The 24,786-nt window shown below is 40.1% G+C and overlaps 1 protein-coding gene across 2 annotated transcripts in view; it reads right to left on the reverse strand.

Annotated features, from left to right (window-relative positions):
* MPP7 (MAGUK p55 scaffold protein 7) overlaps nt 1-22,242 on the reverse strand; it is a 149,567-nt gene extending 127,325 nt beyond the window's left edge. For both annotated transcript variants that reach the window (XM_050311413.1, XM_050311405.1), the window contains exons 1-2: nt 22,105-22,242; nt 17,970-18,047 (exon numbers count right to left, since the gene is read on the reverse strand). The gene's annotated coding sequence lies outside the window, so the exon portion shown is untranslated. The remainder of the gene's footprint in view (nt 1-17,969; nt 18,048-22,104) is intronic.
* Between the last annotated feature and the right edge of the window lie 2,544 nt (nt 22,243-24,786).

Genomic DNA, 24,786 nt, shown 5'->3' on the forward strand with positions numbered 1-24,786 from the left:
TAGGAATGAAAATTTTCTTATAACCATACTTAAAATGTTATTTTAGTCAGTGTAAGACACCCACAGTCTGTTTAGGCAGTACTCATTAGCCACAATCAAGTCTGAACTGCAGCTAATTAAAACAATGATTACTGGTCTTTCCTGGGAACTCTCCTGTCCTAATTCCCAGCACAGGGTGTGTATGGTAGGAAGGCTGAGCAAAATCTTGTCACCAGCTTGCACGCTTTACAGATGTCTCTTTGGTCCTACCGGGACAAACTGAAACCCAGGGATAGCAGACTCTTCCATTCCTTGTCAATTTTGGAAATGCTTGATCGGAACTGTTCGTAGACTACTTTGATTTGATACTTTATGGAAAAGGAAGCAAAGAAAAGTAAAACACCCGGGAAAGTAACTGACTTCTATTTTAGTATGAAATTATAGATATTTAGCACTTATTTTCAGTCACTAATTTTAGGTTTCTACTAATCCAGAATGCATCTGCAATGCCATCACTACTCTCTCTGTTCTTCTGGTTTTTGATCCATTTGTGAATAACACGAACACAGCTGGAAAGTCAGCTGTGTGTCCTCAACATGAAAGCAAGTCATTGATAATCTAAAACTGTTTGATGAGCCAAGCCCACCAATCCATATTCTTCCACTGCTGGCAAAGGCTTGACACCACCTTCCTGCTCTTCAGGCAACTTCACACAGTGGATAAAAACAGTATGTAAGAAAACACCCCAAACCACTCAACACTTAGCCACACTAGTGGCCAGATTCCATATAGTACAGAATCCAATCTTCAGGAGAGCCAGCACAGAGTATCTAATACACACTGAAGATAACAAAATAAAAACTATTTCCTCCCCCACCAACCAGCAGCACAGCATCTGTTTGGGTCAGACTGACTCTGGACTATCACCACTAATACTGACAGGTTCCTAAAGCTGCTTGTGGAGCCCATTTTTTGACTCATGAAAATATGTTGTGAGAATAAGTTCCATATCAAGTAAAAAGCATTTTTTGCATTGTGTTCAGTACCCCAAATTCTCAGAAACAGTGAATAAACAATTTCCTATTAGTTTCCTCCCACTATTTATAATTGTCTTTCATGTCTTCCTTCAAGCACTTCTATCCCAAACAAAAATAAGTTCATTCACTTCTTTTCTTTTTAATGGGGAAGCCATTTCATGATGTTCCCCATTTTTCTCTTTTCAATACACTGGCTAAATATCCCAGAAGATTTAGAATTACATCAGTCCTAAAAAAGAAGCAAATTTTCAAGCACCCACAAAATTCTGGGGGGAAATAATTTTGCCCAGCATTTTAGAAACAGGCTGCAGATTTTTGCATTTCCTTTCTGTCTGCACAGCAGCTCAGGATCATCGCAGCATTTCAGCACATATGTGGCAGTCAGGGCCCGACCTGCCCATACACAATAACTGGGTCACAGAATTCAACGCCCATCTCATCATGAGACTTGCAGCGGGTGATGGAAAGGGACACATGCTCCGTTTCTGATTACAAGACGCTGCATCTCTTTTGTCTTTCCTGATTAGAGAAAAAGACCGAATCCTCAGCCTCAGCACCCTCCTGCAGTTATCCTGGTCTCCAGTTTTTTTAAGCCAAGCATTTTCCCGTCACCCAAACCTCAAAAGCAAGCCTTTTCTTCATAGTGCAATTCGAAAATATACTTTCACAGTAATATATGTTAAAAGAAAACATTGTTTGCAAAGCCTCAAATGTGCATATACTCAATATTTTTCTGTGCTTATCCCAGATAAAAGTGAAACAAACCCATTTACAGTAGGATGAGAGATGGCATCAATGTCAAATGCAGTAGCTCTAAACTAATTACGCAAGTAGCACAATCAGAAAAACTGTTCTTTGAACAACACCACACAGGCTGTCACAGTCATCAGACATGAAATAAACATATAACCCCCCATGTGTAAGTCCATTTTCCTTGACACATCTGTTGAATATTGCAAAGAAAATGCAAGATCCCCACCTGCAATCTGTGAACAGTCTAAAATGCAACATCCAAGATAACTTATTACAAAAAGTTGTCTCTCCAGAGTTCATTGTATTCGTGGCATAACAAGGATATTGTTATTTTGAAAAAAACACAAAGTTCTGACACACATAATATCTAACTTAAAAACCGAGAACTACCGTTTGACACTTTCTCTAAGATGTTTCTGCCAAAGAAGATTTTTCAATTTAAGGAGAGAAGATTTCAGTAATTAAACACATTAAACGACAACTCTCCATCACATAATAAAGTCCTTCAAATTCAACACCTCCTTGAGCCAGTCATTACAAGTTGCACATTACAACCACTTCTCAACTGATCTAGAAATAAATACAATATTGACAAAAGTGCTAAGTAACACATTTTAGACAATAAATTTCTGATGGAAAACAGAGAAAACCAGAATTCAGAATGCTCATTAAAATGAAAAATGCCTTCTGCGATTACTCAATAGGAAGCTGAATACAACTATTCACTGAAATAAGCAAATTAAGTTTGCCTTCTTTTCCCTGAATTCCATTAATATGCAGATATTATGACGCAAAAGAAATCTGCAGATGCACTTCTATCCATTTTTATTCTGTTTTGAACTGGAATGTCTCATCTTTGCCGATATATTTACAAAGGCACAGAAATATGACTATTTCTGCCCTTCTCTAGACGCATCTTCTTTCATCTGTCCTACACACTTACCTACATTAAATTTATGACCAATTCCTGTATAAATTGGTAGGAGTTTATATATACAAAAAAGAATTAAGAACCAGATTTTTTTTTATATGACTGTTCAAAAACAAATTATAAAATTCCTGGGTTTGGTTCTTATTTTCTTTCTTGGGCCTTATATAATCATAGTTTCTAGTACAATCACGTCTTTATTTTCTCCGTACCTGATCAACTTGACTATTTGAAAAAAGCAATTTAATTTAAATTTGGAAGTTGTTTGTATTGCTAAAGTAGTTATGTTCCATGTAAGAAAACATTCAGGCACTTAAGCTCTTAGCATCTGTAGCTAACACTGTAGCTTGTGACTTCAGATCCCATGACTATGAAAAATTTGGGCTGGGCACACTGTGCATTTGGTCAACAATTTCAAGGCAGATCCTTCAAAATTCTTTGTGATTAAGATTTAATTCAAGGCTAACAAACTACCCACCACCTTTAAAAAGCTAGAAGAATTTTACCTGCAACTATGAAATTAAGGTAAGTACCCTAAAAATTACAGTGCACAGGTTACTTGAAATCCAAAGTACCCGTGTGCTCTGAGCAATCTGAAAACAACCACCCAGCTACGTGACGTGACCGTGGAGCTGCTCCAACACAACAGATACAGACATCTTTCTCTCAGCACTCCACTGCAGAAGACAAGATCACCCTTAAGCTGGAGTCCAGCTTGCCTTCTGGTTTAAGATATTCTCTTTGCATGAGATTTGAAGATGTGAAGGCAGTCATTAAGGGCTGGTTGGAGGTGGACCCGTGTCTCAGCAGATTGCTGGTGAGCTAATGACAGGCAGGACAGGAGTCGGCAAGGGAAGGACTTTGAAGGGAGGTCTGGTGCCCTGTATAGAAATCAGTAAGAAACAGGGATCCTGCAGAATAAAAAAAATAATCACATCATACAATCAACAGCCTTGTAAATTCTTTGCAGCAGAATTGTGTTTCCGAGAGAAGCAGAACCAGATGTTGTGTATTACAAGGCAGATGAATACGGCAGTAACTGACAAAAGAGATTAAGCGATCTGAAATATTTTCAGTGTTTAAATCCCCAAGAAAGAATATATCCTACAGATATTATTACAGGATTTGGAATGACTAACACTTAAATATAGCCTTGACATGATGCTGAATTTGGAAAATATTTTCCTGTTTACGAGCTCAAGTGAGTGACAGAACAATGGTATCATTCACAGAAAATCATGAAAGGACATAAGAGGAATTTTAGACATGGTAACGACATAATGGTATGAATTGTATTATTCAAGATAGCAATGTGCTTTTTAAAACTACAGGTTAAGAGTTTCCAATAATTTACTTGAAAACCAGTGATAATACTAATAAAATACTTCCCAGTGCAATTTAACACTACTATTTTTTGAAGTTGATAATATATATTCAGACATTGAAAGTAATGAAAAATTTAATTTATATTTTTGTAATTGATGCAATCAGCTTTAGCTAATGACTATATATAAGAATAGTTAATCTTAAGCAAGATGGCAATGTAGAAAAACCCAGTCTTGAACAAATTACTGTGCAATCTGCATCCCAAACACATAAAAAGATGAAAGTGCTAGTGTTGATTCAGGAAAACAATGCACAAATAATTCAGCCTTTCTAAATTAAACTTAGGTTTGTGCAAAAAAAATAATAATAATTGTTAATATTATTATTAATAATACTCTTTTTTAGCTTTTCATTGAGTTCAACATGGTCTATAAAAAGCAAGGTTTTTAACTTCCCTCAAATTAAACTATAATTCATTACCTCCTAATGCAATACTTTCATCTGCTAATGTCACTAGTGAGTGAGCAACTGAAAAAATAGAAAGACCTTCCAGTAAAATATTCTTAAAATAATATCTGTCTAGAAAGATCCACTCCAATTTAAAAAAAAAAAAAATCCTAGTGTGTGTTACTTTCAAGTAATGATTTATTGAGTAGGATGCCTCTGTAGCTTCTAAGTTAGGACTGACATTTGAACAAGACACACCCAGGAACAAGTATATCAAACTAAAGGAAGCCTAGTTTTCAATGAAGACAAGAAAGGCACTTCTGCCATCACATAAAATCCAAGAGACAGGTTTCCTCTACTCCATTAATTCAAATGAAAGAAATGCACATTCTCAAGAACTTCTAAATCAATGTTCTTCAACTAAAATCGCTAGTTGCACCTTTTCTGATAGTTTCAAGTGCTTTCCATTATGGATATTAAGAGATGAAAGTATTGCATTGTCCTATCAAGGAACACAACCAGCTCTCCCCCTTTATCTCAGTTCTCCCCAGACAACTTCCTCCACAATTAATCTTTTGGAGAATCTGTCAATCACATTTCTCAGTGCAAGGCTTCTGCCCAACTTCTTTAAGATTCCTTTGGATCTCTTGGTCCTTGACAACCAGCTACTCCTCCTTTCCCATCCAAGGAGCTGCACACAGCACATTCTGAGCAGTACATTCTTTCCCCAGTCATCTCCTTGCCTACATCCTAATAAAGGTACTATCATCTCCTTCACCCCCCACTTCTTTCTTCCCACTAGAAATAGAACAGTGCTTAGATGATCATGGTCTAAAATTCTTCAGAGAAATTCAGTTATGAAGTCCAGAACAGAGTGTTTTTTTTTTTGCCATAAGACACTCTTCAATCTTAAAGAAAACACCTTATTTTGAAACAATATTCTGAAAAGGCAGCTGCAGTGTTAGAAAAACAGTGATGCATCAATAACATTACCCTTCTTTGCCCGTAGCAGTAACATCCACAGTACAGATGTTCACTGCTTTTAGTAGTTCCAATGCTATCCAAAAGCAGAACTGAACCCAGCAAACTTGGCAATGTTCACTGGTTGAAGCACCAAGAAAGATGTGTTTTACTTTTCTGCTCCAGAGTACCAGAACAAATGACTGTTGGCTGTAATGCAAGCCTTAGCCTAATGTTCATACTCACATCTGCTATTCTTCAGCTGTCAGACTGAAGAGGAACAGCAATAAGCTACACAACTCTGCTAAAGCTGATTGAAACGCAAATGAGAATCAGCCAACATGCAGAGGAATAACAAGCTTCTGAAAAAAAAAAAACAACACTTATCTCCCAGGGAAAAAAAGTGGTGCTCCAGAGTGTTTCAGGTTATTCCTTAAAAGCATTTGAACTGAGTATCAGTAAATACCAGCTCATGAAAGAAGATTTAAGGAAAAAGGTTTATGTTAACATTGCTTTCTGACTTCTAAATAAAACTGAAGTAGAACACCTCCTCTTGAAATATTTAATTAGGCAGGAAATCTAAATCTCATATCCAATTTTCTTTCACCAAAATCTCTTTATCCTCAACATTACAGTAACTTCATTTATTCTTAATATTAACAGGTGCTGTTTAAATTCAGTGCCAGAGACAGGATGGGACATAAGCATAATATTACATTTGGAAACATGAGTGAAATTTGGCAGAAGCTGCCACGTTGAGGTATCTCAGACACTGCACATGTGCTCCTTGCTGTGACCTGTGCCAGCTATGAAAACTAAACCACTTTAAGGTAAGACGTCTTGCAGATCAGATGTACAGACTGCCCTTTCTTCATATTTCAGACAATACAGGACACAAAAAACAATTCCACAATGGCCTTCTGTGCACACATCTTTCCTTCTGCTTTACAGCCAAACCCAGAAATGTGCAATCATACCAGTGTTCAACACGTTTTTCATTAATTCTACTTCGTAGCACCCAGGAATTGTATATTTAAAGAAGTCACTCATGCATGAAGGCAACCATCCTCTCACACTGAGAAACCCAGAAGATTTAGCAGGTTGGAGCTAAAAAGCAACAGTTAGTATGATTATTTTCATTTTTTCATTGAGGAAAGGTTTTCCCAATTTTTTTCACTTTCAAGCTAAGTAACTAATTAAGAATCAAAGTTAGCTAAATTTCATTTTATTACAATTTTGCCCGAGCAGAAACCCAACTTTTGAGAGTTATTTGTATCTGGATTCAAAATCTCAATGTCTGTCTTTGAAGAAAAAAAAACAAGAACATGAGTTTAAAAGGAAAAAAAAGGAAAACAATTTCATGCCCAGAAGTGCTATGATCAATGACAGTCACTACTGTTCCATCTTCTTATTACAGTATCTCAAGTTGTTAAAAAATGTTCTGGTCAAACATTAGGTAGAAAACAGTACTCGGTTGCTAACAACATTGAATTGGAATAAAACCAGATTGTTTAGATGTTGATTCTACTACTCTCCAGTAGCAACATTTGCTTTCCTAGAAGAGAGAGAACTGAATCCCTGTTTCCAGAGAACACCTGATGCATCAGCCTGAGGAATACTTTGCACAGGACTGCCCCTTCCTTCCTGATGGAGCTGCCCATGGCACGTGGGGACACGGTTCGGTGGTGAACATGGTGGTGTTGATGGTCAGGCTCAGTGAACAGAGAGATCTTTTCTAACCTTAGCCATTCAATGAGTCTACAGTTCAGTCAGAAATGCACATTGATGGATTTGAGACAGTAGGTAAGATGTTTGAGCCTGCAATCTCGTGGTTAGATCACTCACCTAAACACGAACGAATGGGTTATGGCCCTCTTGAAAGAAGAGAAAAATGTGGGCTTGAGATCCCTCAGGTTGAGAAGGACCGAGAAACAAGGCCTTCTACTTCCTTGGACTAACCAGCTCATTAACTGCTAGTCTACTACACATAGGATAAGTACCAAAAGCATCTTCCTAGGAGAAAACTGCAGATATGAGTGTGGAATTTATTTTCTGATCAATATAAGGGTTACACTAACGCCTAAGGTACACTCTGGTTTCCTACCAATCAGCTTCACTGTACCAGCACTCCACATCATGGATTTCAAATTCCAATCAGGAAATCAGAACCTCACCATCACATTGTCCTTAGATCCCTGCCTCCATACTTTCTTTGCCAGGAGCCTAATCTTTATGAACATTAGAAGGGTTATGTTCTTTCTTAAACCTGGGACATAAAACCTTCCACTGCATTTTAAACAGTGTTTGGTTTATTTTTTCCAACACAACAGCCTTTGGGATTTTAAATGGGAAGAAAGTAGGTCAAGTCTTCCTACTGAAGCCTTTTCAAATTATTTTTTCTTAAAATTTTCTTAAAGTTTTTCTAAAATTCTGCAAAATGTATCCACCTTTTACATCTTCCTTTAATATCTTAAGAATACAAGTTTTTGAAGAGCACATTGAGAGTCTGACAAGGAGCAATTATCTATAAATATTAGTCAGAAAAATATTTAAACATAATTCCAGTTTTGATTCCTTTGTAACAAGTCCGACTTATCTTTGATCACATATCTTAGCAATAACTCATTGAAATGCACAAAGACTTTGTCTGTGCATAGATCAGCCACAGAATACTCATCTGAACATTTAGCAGCCTAAGGAAAAGAACCAGAAAAACAAAGTAGAACCCACGCACTTAAAGCAATCAAACATCTGCCTGCCTTGCGACACCTCTTTCATAGGACTGCCTGTATTCCTAAATTAGAGGATATACTTCGAGACCCTACTGTTTGAACAACCTTGCTACTCGAAGACAATTTCAGAGTTTAAAATACAAAATTTTCTAACTTTGTGTTTCTGTTGGTGCACTGCAATAACAAGGAAGCTACTATTCACATTTTTTTATCAGCAACAGAACAAAGAATAAGACACACCCTTCTCTGGGAACTGGAAAAACCTGATATGTGAAAGCTGAAAAGTCTCCAACTACCTATACCTTCATTTTGCTCTCCTTTCAACAGAAACTGAGTGAGGCTGCAAGGACTTGGCCTTAGCCTAGCAAAAATAAAGCTGAGCAGAAAAGCGAGGGCTGTGTATAAACACACCGAGATAATTATAAAACAATAAGAAAAATCTATTTAAAATAAAAGGACAATCTTGGCACAAGAACAAGTTATTACCAACTGATGATGAATAAATTTAGGTTGAACACTGTAAGCAGCTTCCTCATGTTTAGGGTAATTTAGCACTGGAACAGGCTTCTAATTAAAATAGTGAGGAGAAAAGGCTCAGCTGCTTTTAAGACAGCACTCCATATGTCTATGTCTGTATGACATAAAGCCTGCAAGAGCATGAAAATAAACTTGATGAATAGGCAGGTCCTTTCCTGTCCCGCGTTCCTAAGAGAACAATAACTGTCAAGCAAATAACATCATTCTGATACAACTCTAAGATATAACCATCTGTCAAGAAATACCCAAGAATAATTACACCACAGATAGCAAAAACAGATATTAATACCACAGCAGGACAAACTGCCAAGAATAAACTTCAGGGAAGTATCTTTTCATAGGATGTCTTAGACCCGTAACCTCACTTCTCATAATTCCATGTGCCCTCTGCAGAAAGCACACCACTCATGCAGAACTTGCTCCCAAATCTTAAAGAGATCAGCTTATTTGGTCTCCATGCAACCAGGCAGTCCTATCCTCTGCACCCCTAGCGTTCTGCACATACACAGCAGATCATCTTACCCAAAACAATATCACATCTACTGTGCTCAACGGGCTCTTTATTTGCTACAATCCTTACTATGTTCATCTCGGGCAGGAGGATTCAAAACCTGCTGTCAACTGCTTTGCTATTGAGAGGTTCAAATTGCCACTTTTGCCCTCATATCATCAACTACAAAAACTGCAGCAGCCATGAAGGCCTAAGAAAACTGGTTAGACACAAACAGTCCCAGGAATAACACATTCTATTAGGCTAACTTTTATAGTGCAAAGTGCAGACGGTCTTTCAGGCATACCAGCCTTTCAACTTGCTTGATATGTAAAGATACACAAAGTATAGAAGTTGGTCTAAATAAAGACTATCACCTGCCCCTACAAGTCTTTCAGGCTAGGAAGCTGTTTTACACAAACAGGTACAGGCCTGGCTAGGGGGAATTTTTACATCTTTACTATTGCTACATATCTGAAATTGAAGACAAACTGCAAAATGTTTTTGGCCTATAGGCTCCACCTGCTTCTCACGCATCCTATTGTTCCCTTCTAAAGGCTCACACTGAAACGCAACAACTGAGTGAATCACAGAAAAGGGGAAAGTACAAGCTCATCAGGAGCTGTACATCAAAGGCAAAGCGAACACCACCATTCACTTCTCATTCCACACAAGCTCAGGACACTCAAGGAAATACCTGGCAGCACAAAAGAGCAAACTACAGGAAATATTTTTTTTTTCTATTCAATATCTGATTAGGCCATAATAGCCAAAATCCATTTATTAAAATAAGCATGCAAAACACACTCTGAGAACAGGTTCTTTGACTGCTATAAAACTAATGGTCCAGACACAGCCTGTCAGTCACAGAAGTTTTGACATCAATTCCTGTTAACAGCTAAACTGCTACACCAAAACAAAGGCTGCTTTACAGATATTTGCTATTCTCTTTTCCTATATATCCTCTCTAGGTCACTTCTGAAGGAAGTATAACAGCTCTTACATTCTCATCAGCAGATCTAGAGTATATAATTTATCCTTAATCAACACACAGTTTCATTTTAAATTTAGATCTCAAAGGTATTTCCTTTCCTTGGTTGATTTCTCCTATCACTATTCCTTGCAAAACTATTGTGCTTAAACCCATGGAAAAGTTTTTCAGAACAGGAATAAAACTTGTGTTTGTGCCATACAGTTTATGTAAATTAATCTCAATCTGTATTTTCTTAGCTTTATTTTCTTAGAGAAGCACAGAGCATGATAGCTGCAAGACAGCATTACAATCCATTTTCAGCTTGTTTATATCACACCCCAGTGTTTTCTACCATTTTAGTTCATCTGCTTACACTAGAATACCAGTCCTTTTTTAAACCTGTCATCAAAAAAGCATACACTTTTATTCTCTCTGAGAGCCTGCAGATCTGATTTATAGTATATTCCAGACATATGACTGCATAATTCAGACAAGTTCAAAAAAGTTATGCTGAAAGAAGATACCAAAGACTTCCCGTTAGCCCTGCTGAGAATAAGCGGACACGTTTTACTTGACCTACCCTACTAATCTCAGTAAGCTGGTCCTTAGCCAAGCTCAAATGACCACCTTCAAATCCTTGTTGCAACTCCACCTCAAGTCTTTGATCATTTTTCATCTGGAAGTAACACATGGATTTCTGCTTCTTGGCCTATGTACAGCTTCCTCGTAATCCACCAGCTGATCTCCCTACTACCACAAAGTGGGAATACTCATCTCAACTTTAGCTGCATTTCGCTCCATCACACACAGAAGGGGATATACTGGATACTCACAAGATAAATTTCAGTTATCTTAACTCTTTATAGACCATTTTGATCATTTTGCCATAGAATTAGACAGCAAAGTACATAACTACAGCCATATAATAAAATACATGCCTTCTGACAATTAATTTTTACACTCAGCAGTCTGACACAAAAGCAGATAAACTGTAGGATGATATCTACTTGATCTGTTTTTCATTCCTCTACATATGACAAAATCATAAAGAATTGTAAACAAAGCAAAAAACTGTTTGAAATGTAATTCATTTTTGCACAAACTTACCTTAAACTGGAATGAAGTTAGCAAGAATATTTTGTATCACAAAAGGCCCTTACCTTAGCTAAGTACTAAAAAAGACAAATGGAACCCTTCAGAAAAACTCTAAGCACTGCAGAGCATACAAAAGGAAAAGCTGTCTACAAAGAACTAAATTAAAGCACTCACACAGCTGTTAAGAACTGCACCCATCTCAAAACGCACTCACTTTGTGTCTTATGCTTCTTCCAAGCTGCACTAACAGACAATTTACAGACTTCCCTGTCAGGTATTCTGATGACTCTCCTACACTCACCCCTGGCTGGTTTCCAGCCTGAATGATTTTGCTATGTCACTGTAATAACAGCAAAAGAATCCTATGTCCCAAGTAGCACAACCATTTTTAAGTATATTATTTTGAAACAATACTTTCTGAAATAGTGTCTTGGAAATACGACTCAGGGGATTCCTATGTACAAAATCTGGATCTCAGGTGTAGTTGTTTATGCTAAGTCTCAGGCTGATAAAGTCACACACAAAGTTGCAGTTTTTATTAGCAAGGGTTTTTTCCTTCGATTATATTTAATTCCAAATGTATAGAACTACACAGGACATTCTAAGAGCTGGTACAATCCCATTCCAAGTCACAAGCCAAAGACTCCCACGAAAAAAAGTCAGATCAGGAACCCTCTGATAAGACACTAGCAAGAGAGAAAGAAACCTGCCTCAGCTTGACTGCCAGAGCACAGCCTCGTTGAGCCCCATGGAAGAAAGGTCTCAGCATCACGTAAGGAACTATTACAAGAAGTCCAAGCCGGTCTGACAATACTGTTTGTTCTCTCTTCAGTATTGTCTAACAAAGAAAAGGAAACAGAACAAATCCTGTGCCCCGTGACAGTGCAACTGACTGGGAATCACTGACACAGACAGAGGTACCTTTACATCAATTCATGTGAGATCTGAAGCCACTTACTTTCTTGGTGACCCAAATAGCTCATCCCTTGACTCCTTAGAAAGAGGCTTTTTTACTCTTTTGTTACAAGATTCCTGTAGGATCCAGTGGATTAGATGAGCTTTTCCTTTAGTTTACTATTTCCAGGGGTACAGTACCACTACTCTGTTCCCTTCCAATAGACGTTCAGAAAGAATTTTTCCTGAAATGTGCTGATTCTATTAAAAGAATGGCAAGCACCTTCCCTACTTCGCCTCATCATTCTTCTTGCTCTTTTTCTTTGGCCTGAGAAAAGTTTTGCTGCCAAGGGTGGTGGGGAAGACTCATTAGTGAGAGAGGTTTGCTGCAACAATTATCTGAAGCTCAAGGTCAAATGTTTCTCTTGGTAACAGCTGCAGATGCACACACCTACCCACACACATTCATTCTCCTTGCAGTGAGGGCTGCCTTGGACTTGAGTACATACTTTATGAAAGAAGTTTCATATATAGTATATTTGCATATGAGGAAGAGTTCATGCACAAAAACATCCAAAGAAGAGAAAAACATCCAACGAAGAGAAAATTTGTAGCTTCTCATGTGTTTGTAACTTCTAATTTCTAGATTTGTGAGTGTATCTGCAACACGTAAACATTAGATTTTGGATTACCTTGCCCATTGTAACATAGTAAAAAACACCGCAACATTCAGCACAAGGTAACTCCATGTGAGGCTTTCGGTCAGGCTGTGGCACGTTCTTACTTCTGTGTCGGGGAGGCAGGCTATGTATGCCTGTCACACACGCCCTGTATCAAATCTCTTGTCTCTAGTCAAGCATTCAAGCAGGGAGATAACATCTTGGCATACCACTCAAGAATGAGTTTTTGAGAAGAAAAGGTCGTATTATTACTTACTAATTCAGAACAATATATCATTTAAGGTCTCTAGAAAGCATTCCAAGAACTATGGAGAAATCTGTTTCTTTCTAAAGGCAGCAAAATACATACAGAGGAAAATACACATTCTCCTGAGTAATTTCCATTATTCAGGAAATTATATAAGGAACAACAGTAGAGAAACATTAACCTTTATTAAGGCAGAATCAAAACCAAACTCTGCTTGAAAGAGGAAGAAGGTAACAGCATGCCTTTCAGTCATGTGTGATGGCCAGCACATAGGTCATAAGGCCCATATGAATTAGAGGGCAGAAAGGGAAAGGTTAGTTCTTTGCTCGCTGACCTCTCAAGTGCACACCTAAATATAAGGAAAATCAGCATCTGAATTTGGGCAGCCAGTGAATGAGAAGCAACCCTACAAAGACAGGGTATGAAGACTTTTGGCCTCTGCAGTGAGGACACAGTCAGTGTAGACTGGGAGCCAGGAGCAACACGTGCTGGAATTCTGCAGACACCACAGCAGCTCCAACCATCCCTGTGCAGGCACGGGAGAAAGGACACACTCTTATTTTTATTCCACTGATGAAGGACTTTAAGAGCTGCAAACTAGCAGCTAAACAAATGTCAGCGTCTAAGATATCACACATAAGATGAGATTTGCTTTTGGACGACTGAACTAAACTTATTATTTAGAACTTCACAATGTGGGCGAATGTAAGAAATCTCAATTAAAACATGTAGCTGCCCTGACATACTAGAAACTGTTTATGTAAATTGAACAGCCACAGAATGTCCAGTTACTCAACAATTCCCTGTTCCCGTGGTGTGTTAGACCATGTTAATGTGCATGCATGTTTTCTTTTCAGGAACCTGCAGGTACTCCATTCGTATTATCAAGATGGTGGTTTTTTACCATCAGAATCATAGAATGGTTTGGGTTGAAAGGGACTTTAAAGATCACCTATTTCCAACCCCACTGCCATGGGCACAGACACCTCCCACTAGACCAGGCTGTCTAAAGCCTCATCCAACCTGGCCTTGAACACTGCCAGGGATGGGGCATCCACAACTTCTGTTTTTTCCTCCTGAAGTTTTCCTCCACCACCATCCCAACTGACCAGCCTGTGAAAATGTACCACGCACCTGCTGGCACTATGTGTCAGTCTAGAGACTTTTACCTGTGATGACAGCAAGTTTGTTTTAATAAGCTGCAGTGTTTTGGTAAGTAATGCATGTGTCTGTTGAACTGATACATGCATTTTAAATATTAATGCTATATCAAAGCTAGATGAAAGCTTTAGAGAAGACAGAATAAGTGATCTAATAAGGTGGGACATTTAACTCCCTGATGTAAGTTAGCAGCACTTAAAATGGTGAGCTCAGTCCTTGAATAAAGAAATGCCCCATTTTCTTTCAGATTTGCTATCACCCACAGCAAGTCAAAACCACTAGCCAGAACCCACTAAATAGTGTGATAAAGGTGAAAGTCTGGAGAGTAAAATGGAAATTCAACATTAATGAAGAGGCATTTACTCAACAGCCATCATGGATTACATATGTCCACCTACACAACAAAGCTACAGAATTAAACATTGTGTTACAACTGCTGTCTGCCTCTACTCATAGAGCAGTTAAAGAGAGAATTTTCCTACATCTGTCTTCCCTAGGGGATGTTTTAATTCTGAACCGTAAGAAAAATCTAACACCACCTTTGGGTTGTTGAGCCAGAAGTGAACCACTGGTATAGAGTTACTGGGTTGAGATTACCCATCTTCATATTACAGATGTTGGTTATTATGTTTCTCTGCACTTTTTTCAGTCAGTTATGGTGATGATAAACCAAGCAGTAATGATTTGGACCACACACATCCCACACAACTCTTCTCCAAATTTGAAAAGAAAAAGAGCATTTGGTAAAGTTTCTTAAGTTTTCTTGGTATTCTATGACTTATTACATGTAATTAGGAGATCAGCCAGGTTCTACTGTGAGAAGAGGTTCCTGAGTTTGCAAACCTTTCCTTACAGGTATCATATAGACTCTTATGCTGTGTGGAACATATGGGTCTGGTTTTTACCAAAATTCAAATATTTGTTATATTAACGTCTGCACATTACTTTTTATATCATGTATTAGGAAAAAAAAGTTTTACAACTCTGCTATAAAACCTTCTGTACCAAAAATATTTAAACTCTTCCTCCACAGCCATGTCAGCTAAAGATTCTTCTTTTTAGACAAATTTCTGTGTTGGTTTCTAACATCCTTCTATTCCCATTCCAAGATTTTTTCATTTTGAAATGAAGGTACTTAACAGTCTTCACATAACAATGTGAACAAGTTCAATAAAAAGCCCTAATGAGAAGGAATCTTAATTATCTTTATTGCATATGTCATGAAATGCATAATATGTCAGTATGTCAATAAATGCCTATGTCATGAAATCAGGCAGTAAAATAATATTTAATACAGTACAGTGTTAGAAAACAGTTTCTGCAGCTTCTGGGAAACAAAAGCCTTTACAGCTGGCATAATAAAGTTATCAACTTTTTTCCAGTTGTCAGTCTGGTCCTTTGACTCCCATTTCCTCCAGTAACTGCCTTGTGAATCCTTCCCTTTGTGGCACTCACAGCAGAACTTTGCACATTTAACTGCCCAGGAAGACATTTTCCTCCACTGCAGCAGTCCAGAAATCTGCTATTTCCAGTGACAATTTCTCCTCCAGTCTGGGTGCCAGCATGCCCACCATCCACTAGAAGAAGTATCTTTCAGCAGGAATGAACAGAGGGAAACTGCAACAGCACTACACTGCATTTGCTAGCAGTAGCCATGGTTCTAAACAAAGGAAAACATCTGTCTTTTCTACACTTGACCCAAAAATGTGTTTGCCAGCTGACTGACTTCTGTCTTGCCTCAGTACTCGGCTGCTGCACATGACTTTTGCTCTCCATTTTAACTACCAAGATTTCTTGAAGCTGGACAGTCCTCCCTGGGAAGCACCCAGGGTGTCCTGGCAGACCTGTTCCAGGTCCCACGACCCAGACACATGACTCTCACGGCAGTCAGATGAGGGACTGAAGGCACTCTTCAGCACTTGGCTCAAAGCATGCCATTCACAGTTTTATCCTCTGAGGTTTATTTGCCATTTCGATACCCTTGCTCAGACTGGTCAAGGCAGCTGGAAGGTGCTCCAAGTCACTGTCTGTATCACATTTCAAACACTCAACAAGCTTTCGAAGCAGCTCAACCAGGGCACTGTCAGACTTGCTGCGCTATAGTACTTGTAGTGTCCTCTTAATACCAAGGCAAAGTTTATAGCACATATAATGTTGATGTTGTTAAAGCCACAGATCTGCATCTTTGGAAAAGTAACCAGTCTTTGAATAAGAAGCCTCCAACAGCTCTGTGGTACAGACTGGATGTTCCTTTCCCCACAGGAAATTAAATGCTAGAACTTCAGTAGGTGGGACTGAAGTTACAGGTCAGCTATACGTAAGTGTACTGGAGGTAATACCAGACTTAATCAATTAACCCCGGAGATTAGGCAGCAAAAGGCTCCTTTCAGGGTCTCTCGGATCCCCAGATGGCAAGAGAGCAGCAGCAAAGCGAGAATAGGGTGTGCCCCAGGCAAGGCAGCTAACAAAGGGCTGCTGTTTGTCCTGGTGGGAGCAGCAGTAACTGCCTTGGGCTGGTAGCCGGGAAAGCATTAGGGGAGGAGCAAGGATTTTTAGATTTGACATAGAGCAGAGATTTCAAAGCCTCGTTAGGCTTTAGCCTTCATTCACCTTAACAAGAGAGCAAGCTGCTCATTCAGAAGTTGATTTTGATCACTTCTCTAGCCTTGCTAGTTTCAAGATGAAGCAGCTTCAGCGTTCCCCCTTCCACACATTTCACTCAGAATGCAATCCTAACACAAAAGTTAACTGTGTTCGTAGCTTCCCAAATGACCCAGATTACAATGAGATAATTAACTGCTCATGAACAGCTATTCACTGAAAACCTCTATCTCAGTATCTGTTAAGCCACTGAAAGCCTTCATTACTGTATCTGTCAAACCTCTACAAAGAAATTCAAGACTATTTCTTTAGATCAGTTCTGGTTTTGCAGCTCTTCTTAACTGAGATAAAAAAGTAAGGCTTTCCATCAGCTGAACTTGCAAGGTGTTTTCTAAAAACACAAAAAACCTCTCTCCTCTCCATCTGCCAGTTGAAGCTTCTGATTCAGCCATCGTGTAATGTGTGAAATAAATATACTTCACTCTCCTATGTGTAATTAGCAAAGTCAAGTCTGTTTCTTTAAATAGCACTCATGGCATATTGTCTGTGAAACAGCAGCTCTGCATTTCATATCTGAAACTACATTGTTCCTCTTGGAACAGCTTCATTTGCTAAAGCCAAGCTCAATCCACCAAACAATACATTATGGATGCAATAAAGGTTTTCTGTGCTCTTAATATAAGTGGATGTGTACATTTCCATGTTCTGAGCCACAATTAGTAGCTCTGAAGCAGTTTTACTCTACACCTAAACTTGTTACATAATTTATAATGCAACATGTTTTGTAGAAGGCTGTCACTGACCATTGGCTGTACTTGCAATACTTTCCTCTTTTTTCAAAACTTCTATCATATGTGATGAAATAACAAGAAAACTTAGTCATTCTTGACTCAAAAAAGAGGTTTTCTCTAAAAGACAATAAACACACAATTAGACGACACACAATTCTTAAACCAAATAATGGTACAACATGGTTTCACAGCTTTATTTATTGATACTAAGCGTGATATTAAAATTATTCTTGGTCTTTAATACTAACCCACACATTGTTCAAGACTGTAGAAAACAAGCAACAGCTTAGTCCAGTATCAGAAAACAATGAGCAAGAGTCATCATAAGGTAGTCTTACCTGGATGGACTGTCTTCACTTCAAACAGGGGCTTAAGATATGCATTTTCCAGATTACGAAGCTGAGAATCTATGGAGCCTGAAAGAAAAAAGAAAGGCTAATAGTAATATGGCACTAGTTCTAGTCAGTGTTGGAAATACTACATATTTTCACTTTTTTAATTCTAAATGTTAGGAGAGTAAGTTTGAAATAGCTAACTTTCCAACAACTGTCACTCTACAAAGCCCTGCAGAAATGAGAAAAGCCAAGAGACTTATTTAAGCTGCAGGGGAAAGAGGATTTCAAGTTTCATATCTCTTCTGCCCCCCAGATCTGTCCCAGATAACTTGGTCTTAAAGTAATAATTAAGCAAAATAATTATTTCAAAATAGGTACCAGTAAGCTTTATCTAACATATAAACATCTTTAAGACTTCAAACACATGATCCCATTTTATATGTGAACAATACGCAAGTTCTGGAACAAAATTTTAGGTGTAAGTCTTCTACCACTGCACTTAATGGGTCCATATTGAAAACACCTCTTGACTTCATGCTTATAGTAAAGATGTTCAATTCTTTGCTTCTTGATAACTAATCACTCTGCTTTTAAAGCCAGCAGTAACATCCAGATCATTACTTGCTGTGCACACCAACATTTGGCAAAGGATTAAATATACTGGAAATCCTTATATATTAGCAGCTCATCTTTTCTCTGGAGCTTGCAACTGGGAGGTAAGGTTGGTTCCAGCCATGATTCATAATGAAGATTGACAAACCATTTTCAGGACAAAACCTGGAGTCCCGAAGGCCAGTCTGCTTGATGCCACTGCTTAAGAACACATGGAAATCTGTTAGCCTACCAAAGTGGGGGAAAATCCAAGTGGTGTTCTTTGGTAGCTAAGCATAATGAACACAGATATTCAAGAGCACCTAGGTAAAGTTTTGTGCATATTCAGACATGCCTTATTTTTGCTTTCTGCTGGTTTTCCCCTAAATGCAAGACTGCTAGCTAAAATAAAGAGCATGTCAATGTATCTAGTATTTATTGCTGTCTTTGGAAACTCACTTGTCAAAGGCTTTTAATGAATACTTCATGGTAAAGCTCAAAAACGGTTCAGTAAGATATAAAAAGGTGGCATCAGATCTGTTCTCAGACCTGCCATACAGCCAACATGAATGGGATAGAGTTAATGATCTGAGCTGTCAAGGAATGTTAGGGACACTGCAGTGTAAAAGTTATTTGAAGTGTATTAAGTAATGTTTGCTCCATGTCTCTCTATTTCTGTAATCCAGGGCAAGGCAATGTGTTAGATAATTGCAATATCACTTGTGATATAAATGCCTACAATCCACAGAAAGCGGGTATAAATAAATTCGGCTATATTATTATACTTATTATACTATAAGACTAAAATTAGGAAGGGACAGTTTAGTACACTGCATCTTCTCCTTAATGAACAAAACCCAGCAGCAACTAGGATGAAAACTTTTCAGGAGATGAGGTCAGAAAGAGTATATACACCATAGGCTGGAATTAAACTGCATTAGCACAACTATGCGGGAAGCTTTCATGACTCCTACACATAATTCACGTAGTTCTACATGATGAAATGTGCTTAACTCACTGCAACAACTTTCCAAAAGACACTCTGGAAGACAACTAACAGACACTTTGCTAGCAGCAAGACTGGATTTTTTTTCCTGCTTTTACTTATTATCATACAAGTTCCACAGTAAAGCTTAATGCAGAAGAACCAGTTTAGAGGGAAGATGTGACTGAACAAGTTTTTATAGGTCCCTTCTGCTCCCTTCCATACGCTAGAGATAAATGAAAGGCTCACAGGTGGCCCAGGTGCTTGCAACACAAAAACAGGAGATTCAGTCCAGGAAAGCAGAACTAAGGTTGGAGTTTCAGTGAAGGGCAACATTGCAACATCATAAGAACAGACGGGAGTTGCAGCAGATTGAACAACAACATCTTCGTGAGAAGCACAGTGCTGCCACAGGGCACTCGGGAAAGGACTGGAAGCTGCCACTTAGAAACGTACTTGTGACCATTTCCTATCAGGAGCTGGGATGTCTAAAAATGTTAACACTGCAAATAAGTTAGCCTGCTTTCCCTGCACCTAGTATTGACTTTTAAAATGCACTCTTAAAAACTTACAGGTCCGACACCTGCCCAATTCAAATTCCTAATGGCATGTTACTACACAGAAAACATTTTATTACAAACACGAAAATGCAATATTAACTCAGGTTCAAGGTCCGTCTGACACAGTATCCTGTTTCTAACAAGGACTGCTAGTGAATGGCTGAAGAAGAGAACAGGAACAGAGTAAACATAAAACAATCCTTCCTTGGTGTACTTTGCCAGTTGACAGCAATTGGCAGCTCTGGGACTTCCTCTGTCTCCTTTTAAGTGTACACATGTAAATATAAACACATCCACAATAAAGTCCAAAGCTATTTGATGTCTGAAATCATTTAAATCAACTTATCACCATTTACATTACTGCCTTACTCCTTTCCATACAGATGAATAAGCAGGCACAGTTGAAACTGATGATTCTCATTTACTCATTTCCTAGCTCTACAAGATTAAATCCCAAACCTTAAATTAACTGTTGCTTTAAGACAGTTTTTAGAAGCCACATGCAATCACACATCCTGAATACAAAAAACCTTACTCAATCCAAACAGTAACATCTAGCAAAATCCTAATGCTAATTCCAAGTCAGATTATAGATTTGATCATTCACATCAATTAAGAGCAAACAATACTTTCAGTAAGTGAATAACCTAGTTGTAAATTAAGTAAAATATTTCTATAAATATGTCCAAGATGTAAAGATCCCTCCATAAAAGAGACCTGAAGGGCAATAAATACCTCATACCAAAATTCTAATTACTGTATTTTAAAATTAACACCTACAAAACAAATGCCTCATTAAAATGGGGCTCTTGATCTAAGTAAACTTAAAATAAGAACTCTCAACCTCATACAAAAACCCTAACCGTAATAAACAAATTCTGAATTCAGCTACTGAAGACTGCCACGAGGTCTAACAATGCTGAGCAGCACTGTCCTGACTGTTCAGTCTTCTTCAAAAGGAAGAACTCGGATGCTGGGTGATATGGTTTAGTGGTTTGAGGGTTACTGTGGTCGTGCTGGGTTGATGGTTAGACTTGATGATCTTAAAGGTCTCTTCCAACCTTGACGATTCTACGGCCACTGAAAGCTACTGCCCCTGCAGTTTATTTACAGTTTATTTAGAGGGAAGGAAAGGCAAAGACACGGTGAGCTGTTTTAAGAAATCAAATCAATGAAAAAGCTCTGGAAATGCTGAAAGGCAGCTTGTTATAAATACGTATTGAATAAAACGAAGCTAGGAATTCAAAGGTGAAAGCACACAAGCAGCATGCAAAGGCGCCTGCTGCTCTTCCCAGCTCTTACATCAAACATCATCATCCACGTTTCCCCACACGCAACACGGCAGATTAATAACACTGTTTACTGCTCCACACAGATTAAATGTAGGCATTAACAGGAGCTGGCTCCACAGGTGAATTAAGTTATTATCAGCCAATTCATAAAAACGCCTCCCGGCCCCGATGCCCCATAAATCGCAGTTGATAGGTCTCCAGAGCCCGGCTGCGCAGCGCGGTGTCCCTTAATGGCTCAGCCACATCCATTACTCGCCAGAGCGAGCTCTGCGCAACGAATCCCGGCAGCCCGGCAGGTTTTAAAAGCCGGGCACGGCCGAGGCACTCGCCGTGATTAGATCCGCCGTGAGCTCCCCCGCCCGCTGCCGCCCGGCCGGGACCGCCCGCGGGGGGGCTCCGGGACCCAGCGCTCCCCGCACGGAGCCGCCCCCGCAGGGGAGCCCCGGGGCGGGGGAGCGGCCCCCGCGGCTCCCGGGGGGCTCCCGGGGACGGGGGGCGGGGGCCATCTTGGAACAGGGCCCCCCCCGCAGCGCCCGCACCGAGCGCCCTCAGCCCGGCACCTGCCGCATCCCCTGCCCGCCCGGACACCCCTCCCGCGAGGAGTCCCCCGGCACGGCACGGCACGGTACAGCACAGCCCCGCGGGCGGCTTGGAGCGCCTCGCCGCGACCCCCGCCAGCCTCTGGATCCCCGCGGGGCTGCGGCTCATACCTGCGGCCGGGCCTCCCGGGCGAGCGCGGCTCGGCGCGGCTCGGCTCAGTTCTGCTCAGCTCGGTCTACCCACGGCTCCGCTCGCCCCGGCTCCACATCCACATCGCCGCCGCCGCCGCCGCCGCCTGGGCCGGGCCGGGCGCGCCGGGAGCCGCCCCCGGGGCGGGGCCGCCGGAACCCAACGGCCGCGCGCCCACCGCCCCCCGCCAGCCGGGGCAGCGCCCCATTGGCCGGCGGCGGGAGGGGCCGCGCAGAGCGGGGCGGTGATTGGCCCGCGGCGGAGGCGAGGCCCGCCCCGCGGGGGCGCGTGACGGCGGGCCGAGTCCGGCCGCGGCGGAGCCCGCGGGGCGCGGGTCGGGCGTGAGGGCGGCGGGCACGGACGGGCTGAGGGCATCCCGCGGGGTCCGCCGCCGAGCCTGTGCGAGTGTATTAGAGCCAAAGCAAAGCTCGTCGCACAGTTATCTTTTGCGCCGTTGAGCTTCCTCCTGCTTCTGGTTGTTTATTGTGCTAACGTGTTTTAGGTTTTTGAGTTGGGAGCGCCCTTGCGTGTACGCCTTCTGCTCTATAGAAATTTGTTTAAAATTGTTTGCTGCATGTGTGAGCTCGCTTTTTGTTTGTGCCTTTGTAGCAGTGGGTAGCTCAGCGCAGAGGGGAATAGCAGTGACCTGCAGCAGCAGTTTGTCCGAGCCTGGAAAACACCACTGGCAAAGCTAATTAATTCCTTTCTCAACTCCATGCCTTCCGTACAATGCACGTGCCAGCAGTGAACCGTGTTATTTCACTGAGATCCAAATATCTCGTGGTAATGGGACAACGTTCCTCTAATGTTTATTGAAAACTTCCCTAAAAGGCACAGTGGGAAAACAGAATTTTGGTTCGCTTCTCCTCCTGGGTATTGTTTCCTCCTATTTTGTTTCACTCTGAATCCTCAATGATTATATTACATGTGATCCTCCCCGGGTCTGGGTCCCTGTGCTGTGCTCCCGGCCCAGGAGGAACCTTCTAGTGCTGCTCCAGTGCCTGGGGGGTACGAATCTATTTAAGAATAGATTCAAGAATGGGTTTGGTTTTCATATATTAAAATACAGCAGGTGTTCTTCCACTCTTTTTCAAGCAAAGTAATCTACTGGTATTATAAATACGTGTGTTTGCAACAGCAGTGGTGTCTAATGTCCACAAAACCCAGCATTTAGTGCACTAGACTGTCAACTTGCAGAAGTGCAACCCTGGTCTACTCCCTTCTACTCCATGCTTTACTGAGACTAGTTCCGGGCTAATCTCCTCCAAGTGTGTCATTACAGGTGGTTTTGGACAGCCTTAATTATCCTGCACTTATTGAGCCTTTCTGGCATTATCTTCAAGTAGCATTTTGAGTGAAGTGCTTAACTTCAACTGTAATAAAAATTCATTGAGATACATAAGTAATTCCTTTTAGTTTCTAATAGATGCTGCTTAACTAGTAGCAGACTATTAGTTTCTTACAGTTTCCTCTCATTTCTTGGGCATGTCTTTTATTACTAGACATATAGCTCTGTAGTGTATAATGTGACTAATCTCATTCAGCTCCCTTTGACATTTGTTCCTGTTCAGTTTAAATTTAGGTTTTTTTGGCACACTACAGGATTACATGATTTCATTATGTTGTCAATCATTTTTTTGTTTAGACGAGCAAATCATTAACAATTACTTCCTTCTTATCCATATCTTCAAACACGGGATGTGATCTTTCCTTTTGTGATCCATCAGCAGCTGAAACATTCCTGAAAGGAAACCGGTTGAACATAAGTGGTTTGTTCTTGAATAAATTATTCTCAAAGCCAGTTGAGTAATTACAGTGCCTAGAAATGCTAGACACCTCAAATGTAGCTCAGTTTCTGGATGAATATTTTTGTGGGCTTTGACATCATATTTTAAATATTCATCTCACTTTCCTTTTAAATAAATATTTCACAAGATGAAACAAATGCCAAGCTAATAATTTCCTTCTTGCTATGCTGAGTACCACCCAAGCACTTTTTCATATCCTAAGACTTAACCTCATTTGGAAAATTAATTAATTAAAAAAACAAAGGTTTGAGTTCTAATAATTTATATGCAAACTTTTAGTTGAGGCCAGGCTGTTGTAGGAGAAATTTAAATTCCCCAGGATGAAAGTGCTGACAGACACTAAGCAACACAACTCCAAAACAAGGCTTCCAGCCAGAAAGATGAATTGCCATTGTACCCATCCATGTATTATCCTTCTTTTCCTATTGTATGTAGGGTTTGGCAAGAGTGAGGTGAGCCCTCCATTGGTTTTGGAAAAGGGTGTATTCTCCACAAGCCCAAAGCAAAGAAACTCATGTAAGCTGAACACTCACTAATAGCAAACAAGATGAAACTAAGAAGAGAATGAAGATCTTTGCCCAGGTCAGTGTTTTTTTCAAACCCAAGGGTTTTTCCAAACCACCTTCAGAGAACATTCTTCAGCACGACTTTGGTTAAGAACTAAGCATCCCAAAGTCATTAAATCAGTCTGAGTTTGAAAGTCTAAGAGCCAGACTAGCAAAAAATGGCTAGGGAGGCAAATTTAGGCAGGGTAGAGGACCTGCTCCCTTTCATTTCCTGACAGAGGTTTCTCTGGTAGAAAAGAGCAGAAAAAAATAAGATACTTTAGACGTTGTTGTGAGTCCCCTAAACACT

This window comes from Myiozetetes cayanensis, unplaced genomic scaffold, assembly GCF_022539395.1.
Source record: "Myiozetetes cayanensis isolate MyiCay16 unplaced genomic scaffold, myiCay2020 scf1, whole genome shotgun sequence".
NCBI lineage: Eukaryota > Metazoa > Chordata > Aves > Passeriformes > Tyrannidae > Myiozetetes > Myiozetetes cayanensis.